This window comes from Loxodonta africana, chromosome X (genome assembly GCF_030014295.1).
Source record: "Loxodonta africana isolate mLoxAfr1 chromosome X, mLoxAfr1.hap2, whole genome shotgun sequence".
NCBI lineage: Eukaryota > Metazoa > Chordata > Mammalia > Proboscidea > Elephantidae > Loxodonta > Loxodonta africana.
Genome location: NC_087369.1, coordinates 141,438,370 through 141,446,622, shown reverse-complemented (window position 1 = coordinate 141,446,622; position 8,253 = coordinate 141,438,370).

The following is an 8,253-nucleotide window of genomic DNA, read 5'->3' as shown; positions in this document are numbered from 1 at the left end:
CCATTTATTTCTCCCTTTTTCCTGTTGATAGACAATTGAGTAGTTTCCAGTTTGGGGCCTTTTTCAATAGTGCTGCTCTGAACATTTTTGTACATATCTTTTGTTGAACATATGTATGCATTTCTTTACAGACGACTTAATTTTTTTTATACTTTTCAGGATGTGTAGACATAACGAAAATGTGTTTTATATAATCAGAAGACAACTAATTGAAATTTCTACAATGATCATGTATTTATAATCAGGAAAAAGATTTTTTTAAGGAACAGGAAAATTAAACTTAACTTTGACAGAATAGAGCCACTCACATACACCTTTTTTTTTTAAAGCAGAAGAAGGTGTTATGGATTGAATTGTGTCCTCCAGAAATAGTTATTGTAAATCCTAACCTGTATGTCTGTGGTTATAATCCCATTTAGGAATGGGTTGTTTTTGTTACGTTAATGAGGCAGGATTAGTGTAGGGTGTGTTTTAAGTGAGTCTCTTTTGAACTATAAAAAAAAAAAACCCAAAGCCCTTACTGTTGTGTCGATTCTGACTCATAGGGACGCTGTAGGACAGAGTAGAACTGCCCCATAGGGTTTCCAAGGAGTGGCTGGTGAATTCAAACTGCCAACCTTCTAGTTAGCAGCCGAGCTCTTAACCACTGAGCCACCAGGGCTCCTTTTGAACTATAAAAAGAGTAAACAAGCAATCAGAGATGGGGGAAGAGAGGTGTCACACCACGTGAAGATCACCAAGGAACAAGGACCTTCCTCCAGAGCCAACAGAGAGAGAAAGCCTTCTCCTGGAGCCAGTGCCCTGAATTCAGACTTCTAGCCTTCTAAACTATGAGAAAATAAATTTCTGTTTGTTAAATCCACTCACTTGTGGTATTTCTGTTGTAGCAGCACTAGATACTAAGACAGAGGGGAATTTATTATCAGGCTTCAGTGATGTCTAGTGGAACTGTGGAACTCAAAAATAGGCTGCAGGCAGCCTTCCAGAGGAATCAGAACCAGGGCCCTAAAAGCCATCGAGAAGCCAAGCAGGCTGCGCACCATCTCTGGGCCGCACAGCCTCCTTCTCAGCTGCTTTCTGCATGTCTTTCACTCTTGTCTCTCTTGGGAAACCTGCTTCCTCTGCTTCTATGGATGTCTGGTCAAACATGGCTATGTCTCAGTCCTCAGGTCAGGTGCCCAGTGGAAATGGATGGGTACCTCTGAACTCCAACAGAAGGGTCATGGGAGGGAAAGCCTGATTGGGCCAACTTGGATTATCTGTCCAGTCGAATCAATCAACTCTGGCTGAGGAGACAGGGTCATGTATAAGCATGACTGCCCTGGGGGTGGGCTAGTGCCCAGTGAAAGTAGTTTGTGCTGAGCAGATATCCCCAAGAGCATCTACTTCAGTGGAGCCCTGCGCGGGAAGCCCTGAATGAGAGACCTGTGCACTAGTCTTGGTGTTGCTTCAAGAAATCCCTAACCTCTCTGGACCTTGGCCCTCTTCTGTTTGCTCCTTGCTTTTTACAGTCCTTTATGTTGATTTTTGTTTGTTTGCTTTTCTGTGGTTATTTTCAGAGGCTTCCTAGACTATGGAGACATGGGAAAGATGATATAGCAAGTAAACAGGAATAATCCCGAAACAAATTAGGCAAATTTATAAACTGTGGGATTTGAAAAATATGTACCCTTTTGACCTGAGACCAAATTCTTGGCTTTTGGCTGCAGGCCAGATAGCAGTTTAAGCTAGCATCAAATGTTACCTCTCTCCCGGACACTGGAGGTTGACTACCAAGTTCTTATCTGGAGATGCTAATTCCGGAAGGTGCCTTTGTGACTGCCTTACTCCTTACAGCCTGGCACCTGTCTCTGGTGGTGCCAAGAGTTCTTCTGATGTTCATTTCCTGAGACCAGACACTGTTTTTTCTCTCAGTTTTTTTTTTTTGTGGAAAATATATAGGTAACAAAACAGTTGCCATTCCAAGAATCCTCACATGTATAGTTCAGTGACATAATTATGTTCATCATGTTGTTCGACCATCACCATTCTCCATTCCCAAGATTTTCCATCACCTGTGACAGAAGCTTAGTGTTAGTCTCAGACATATTTTTGACGGTTTCTGAACAGCACAGGGTAGAGGTAACTTTCTGTTGTTGGTTGCCGTCGAGTCGATTCTGACTTATATTGTTATCCAGGTATTAATTCATTATTGTAGATGTGACTCAAAACATTAAAAAAAAAAAGACAATCATAGAGGACACTGGGTGCGGGGGATGTGGGAACTCTCTGTAAAATCCTTGTAACTTTTCTGTAAATCCAAAACTATTCTAAAATAAAATATTTATTTAAGAAAATAACCAACCTAAAAAAAAATTTTTTTTAATACCTAAGCTAGGAGTGAAATTGACTAAATAATGCATTTCGAGTGTGGTGCCTGAGGAGGCATGCTGATGGGTGAGCGAGTGTGAGAAAATATGCTTATAAATCACAAATGTGCAGTTCTACTGAGGATGTCTACATCATAAACACATACTTTAAGATTGGTTCCCCATAGGTTGACAGAGAAAACGAGCTATTTCTAGACTGGTCTTAGCACAGGAGCCCTGGTGGCACAACAGTTAAGCACTCAGCTGCTAACTGAAAGGTAGGTGGCTCAAACCCACCCAGCAGTTCCACAGGAGGAAGACCTGGCGATCTGCTCCTGTAAAGATTAAAACCTAGAAAACCCTATGGGGCAGTTCCGACATTGGGGAAGTTACTTAACCTCTCTGAGCACGTGTAAAATGGGGGCTAATAATACCGATGCTATAGACTTGCTGTGATAATTGAGATCGTGTGTCAAAAGCGACTAGCATATTGTAAGGACTTAGTAAATGGTAGCAATTCATATTTAATAGTTCTTGGTGTAAATCTACAACTGATTTTTTTCTTCTTTATTTTTTCTATTTTTTTGAGAGGATTGGGGGAGGGGATGGGCAGTTCCTGTTTCAACAGGCAGTTAACAGAAAGCTCAAGACTGGTGTAGATATGCCCGCCCGAAGTTAAAACTGAAAGTGGGTGGATAATGAATAAACTGCTCTAAGGAATATCAAGACTTCCTCACTTATTAAGGAAGCGGAAGTCTGGACCCAGTCCTATTCTTAGGAGATAGTAAAGGGTCCCAAGAAGATGAGGATGTTTATCTCCTAATAGGAACAGTCAAGAACAACATTGATTCATTTAACAAATATTTATAGAACACCTACAGGTGCCAAGCTGCTGAGGATACAGTGAATAGGCTAGGCACAGTCTCTGCTCTCAGAGCTCTTACAGTCTAGTCCACACATACACACACAGAGCACACACACAATTGCAACTCAATGTCTTGATTCAATAGTTACGTGCAATGCACACGTTTTTAATTTATTTCATTAAAAATTGATTTCATGACCCACTAATAGGTTGTATCTGCAGTTTAAAAACCACTGATCAAGCCAGGAAGATAGATGCATAGATAATTGTTATACAGTGTTACAGTGGTATAAGTGCAATGATGGAAAAGTATTCCTGGGGGCCTAGGGAAGCATTCTTAACTCACGCAGTTCAAATAAAAAAGATCTAGTTAAGGCTGATGTCAAAATGGTGTATGTCCCTAGCGTGAAATACACACTTCAATATTTTAATCATCAAAGTGACATTCATATGTTTGTAATGTTGTTAGGTATTGTCGAGTCAGATCTGACTCATAGTGACCCTATGTACAACAGAATGAAACACTGCCTCGTCCTGCTCCATCCTCACAATCGTTGCTATGGTTGAGCACTTTGTTGCAATCACTGTGTCAATTCATCTTGTTGAGGGTCTTCCTCTTTTTCATTGATGCTCTGCTTTACCAAGCACAATGTCCTTCTCCAGGGACTGGATCCCTCCTGATAACATGTCCAAAGTATGTGAAACGTAGTCTCGCCATGCTTGTTTCTAAGGAGCATTCTGGCTGTATTTCTTCCAAAATAGATTTGTTGGTTCTGCTGACAGTCCACGGTACATTCAATATTGTTTGCCAATACCACAACTCAAAGGTGTCAATTCTTCTGGAAGGACCCCGGTGGTCGTGGCCCCCAGACCTTCTGTTGGCCCAGGACAGGAGCCATTCCCGAGGCCAACTCTTCAGACATGGATTGGACTGGACAATGGGTTGGAGAAGGATGTTGGTGAGGAGTGAGCTTTTTGGATCAGGTGGACACTTGAGACTATGTTGGCATCTCCTGGCTGGAGGGGAGATGAGGCGGGGGGGTTAAAGGCTGGCGAAAAGGACACGAAAAGAGAGAGTGGAGGGAGAGAGAAGGCTGTCTCATTAGGGGGAGAGTAATTGGGAGTGTGTAGCAAGGTGTATATGGGTTTTTGTGTGAGAGACTGACTTGATTTGTAAACTTTCACTTAAAGCACAATAAAAATTATTTTTAAAAAAAGGTGTCAATTCTTCAGTCTTCCTTATTCATTGTCCAGCTTTTGCATGCATATGAGGTGATTGAGAATACCATAGCTTGGGTCAGGTGCATAATAGTCCTCAAAGTGACATACTTCACCGCCTGACCTCAAAACCTACTATACAGCTACAGTAGTCAAAACAGCCTGATACTGATACAACAACAGACACACTGACCAATACGACAGAATCGAGAACTCAGATGTAAATCCACCAACCTACAGTCACCTGCTCTTTGACAAAGGCCCAAAACCCATTAAATGGGAGAAAAGACAGCCTTTTAAACAAAAAGTTCGGGCAAAACTGGATGTCCATCTTTGAAAAAAAAATAAAACAGGACCCATACTTCACACCATACACAAAAACTAATTCTAAATGGATCAAAGACCTAAATATAAAACCAAAAACTATAAAGATCATGGAAGAAAAAATAGGGTCAACACTAGGGGCCCTAATATACAGCATTAACAGGATATGAAACATAACTAACAATACACAAACACCAGAAGGTAAGCTAGATAACTGGGATCTTCTAAAAATTAAGACACTTACGCTCATCAGAAGACTTCACCAAAAGAGTAAAAAGAGAACCTACAGATTAGGGAAAAAAATTTTTAATATGACAAAGCTCCAACCTCTAAAATCCATAGGAAAATCCAACACCTCTACGACAAAAAGACAAATAATCCAATTTAAAAAATGAGCAAAGGATAAGAACAGACACTTCACTAACGAAGACATACAGGTGGCTGACATACACAGAAGAAAGTGCTCTTGATCACTAGCCATTTTTTTTTAGAGAAGTGCAAATCAAAACCACAGTGAGATGACATCTCACCCCAAAATTACTGGCATGAATCAAAAAAACAGGAAATAACAAATATTGGAGAGGCTGAGGGGAGATTGGAACACTTACCCACTGCTGGTGAGAATGTAAAATGATACAACCATTTTGGAAAATGATATGGCGCTTCCTTAGAAAGGTGAAAAAAAAAACCCAAAGAAATAGAAAGGTAGAAATAGAAATACCGTATGATCCAGCAATCCCACTCCTAGGAATATATCCTAGAGAAATAAAAGCCATCACACAAAAAGACATATGCACACCCATGTTCATTGCAGCATTGTTCACAGTAACAGTAAGATGGATACAATCTAGGTGCCCATCAACAGATGAATGGATAAACAAACTATGGTACATACACATAATGGAATACTACACAACCATAAATAACAATGATGACTCTGTGAAGCATCTCACAACATGGATGAATCTGGAGGGCATATTGCCGAATGAAATCAGTCAGTCACAAAAGAGCAAATACTGTATGAGACCACTACTATAAAAACTCGTAAAAAGATTTACACACAAAAAGAAACAATCTTTGATGGTTACAAGGGAAGGGAGGCATGGGGAGGGAAGAAAACTAACTAGACAATGGATAAGTGGTAACTTTGGTGAAGGGTAAGACAATACACAATACCAGGAAAGCCAGCACAACTTGCCCAAGGCAAGGTCATAGAAGCTCCATAGACACATCTGAAGTCCCTTAAAAGCCTGTGAGAGGCCATCTAAGGTAACTTCACTGGTCTCACCCCATCTGGAGTAAGGGAGAATGAAGAAAACCAAAGACACAAGGGAAAGATTAGTCCGACAGACTAATGGACCACAACTACCATAGCCTCTACAAGACTGAGTCCAGCACAACTAGATGGTGCCCAGGTACCACCATTGACTGTTCTGACAGGGATCACAATAGAGGGTCCTGGACAGAGCTGCAGGAAAATGTAGAGCAGAGCAGAATTCAAACTCACAAAAAAAGACCAGGCTTACTGGTCTGACAGAGACTGGAGAAACCCTGAGAGTATGATCCCTGGACACCCTTTTAACTCGGTACTGAAGTCACTCCTGAGGTTCACCCTTCAGCCAAAGATTAGACAGGCTTATAAAACAAACAATAATGCGTGTAGTTCAACCATATATACTAGAGACTAAATGGGTGCACCAGCCCAGGGGCAAGAACGAGAAGGTAGGAGGAGACAGGAAAGCTGGACAAATAGAAATGGGGAAACCAAGGTTGAGAAAGGGAGAGTGTTGACACGTTGCGGGGTTGGCAACCAATGTCACAAAACAATATGTGTATTAGTTGTTTAATGAGAAACTAATTTGCTCTGTAAACTTTCACCTAAAGCACACACACACACACACACACACACACACAAAACTGAAGTTAAAAAAAAAGTGACACCTTTGCTTTTTAACACTTTAAAGAGGTCTTTTCAGCAGATTTGCCCACTGCAATGCATTGTTTGATTTCTTGACTGCTGCTTCTGTGGGTGTTTATTGTGAATTAAAGTAAAATGAAATCCTTGACAACTTCAATATTTTCTGTTTATCATGATGTCACTTATTGGTCCAATTGTGAGGATTTTTATTTTATGTTGAGGTGTAATCCATACTGAAGGCTGTGGTCTTTGATCTTCATTAGTAAGTGCTTCAAGTCCTCTTCAAGTTCAGCAAGCAAGGTTGTATCATCTGCATAATGCAGGTCGTTAACGAGTCTTCCTCCAATCCTGATGCCCCATTCTTCTTCATATAGTCCAGCTTCTTGGATTATGTGCTCAGCATACAGATTGAATAAGTATGGTGAAAGGATAGAGCCCTGATACATGTTTGTAATATGCATACACATATATTTAGTGTGTAATTTGGGAATCTCAGAATAGCAGCATTTTGTGCACACAAAAGTCTTACGCTTTAAAAAAGTAGCATTTCCCTGACGTTTTGAAGGACACTAGAGACAGTATGTTATCTGTTGGTGTGTAGCAAACTATCCCAAATTGTAGTGGCCTAAAACAAACATTTTGTTTCGAAAATCATTTTGTGGGTCAGGAACTTATGAAGGCCTTGGCTGGGTGACTGGTTTCTGATCCTCCTGGTGGCAGCTAGGACAGCTGAAGCTGGAGGAGCCACTTCTAAGGTGGCATCTTCACTCCCATGCCAGGCACCTTGATGCTCTTTGGCCTCTTCCTCCCCAGGGCCCCATCTGTCTAGAGCCTCACCATGTGGCTTGGGCTTCTCATAGCCTGGTGATCTCAGGCTTAGTTGAGTGTTCCAAGGGATAGAAATTGGAAGTTGCTAGTCTCTTAAGACCTGAGCCCAAAATTGGCACCAGGCCAGCCTCATGGGCAGGTGAATAGTACAGTCATGCAGGGCCCTGTGCTTGGCTTAATGCTCTGCTGTTGCCATCTTAAATTTTTAATAATTTTCAGTCTATGCTGGGCCCTACAAATTATGTAGCTAATCCTGCCCAAACTCGAAAACCAAACCCATTGCTATCTTGTCAACTTCAACTCATAGTGACCCTATAGGACAGAGTGGAACTGCTTCATAGAGTTTCCAAGGCTGTAAATCTTTATGGAAGCAGACTGCCATATCTTTCTCCTGAGGAGTGGCTAGTGGGTCCGAACCGCCAATATTTCGGTTAGCAGCCAAGTGCTTTAACCACTGTGCCACCAAGGCTCCTTGGTTCTGTCTAGCCTGGTATACCTCTTTCACAGTACTTTATTGGTCAAAGCAGTCACAGAGCATGTCCAGATTCAAGGGGGGGAAAAAAAACCTATTGCCATCGAGTCGATTCTGACTCGTAGCGACCCTATAGGACAGAGTAGAATTGCCCCATAGAGTTTCCAAGGAGTTCCTGGTGGATTTGAACTGCCAACCTTTTTGGTTAATAGCTGGAGCACTTAACCACTACCCCACCAGGGCTCCTTGGTCCTGTCTAGCCTGGTAAGGGAAGGGAATA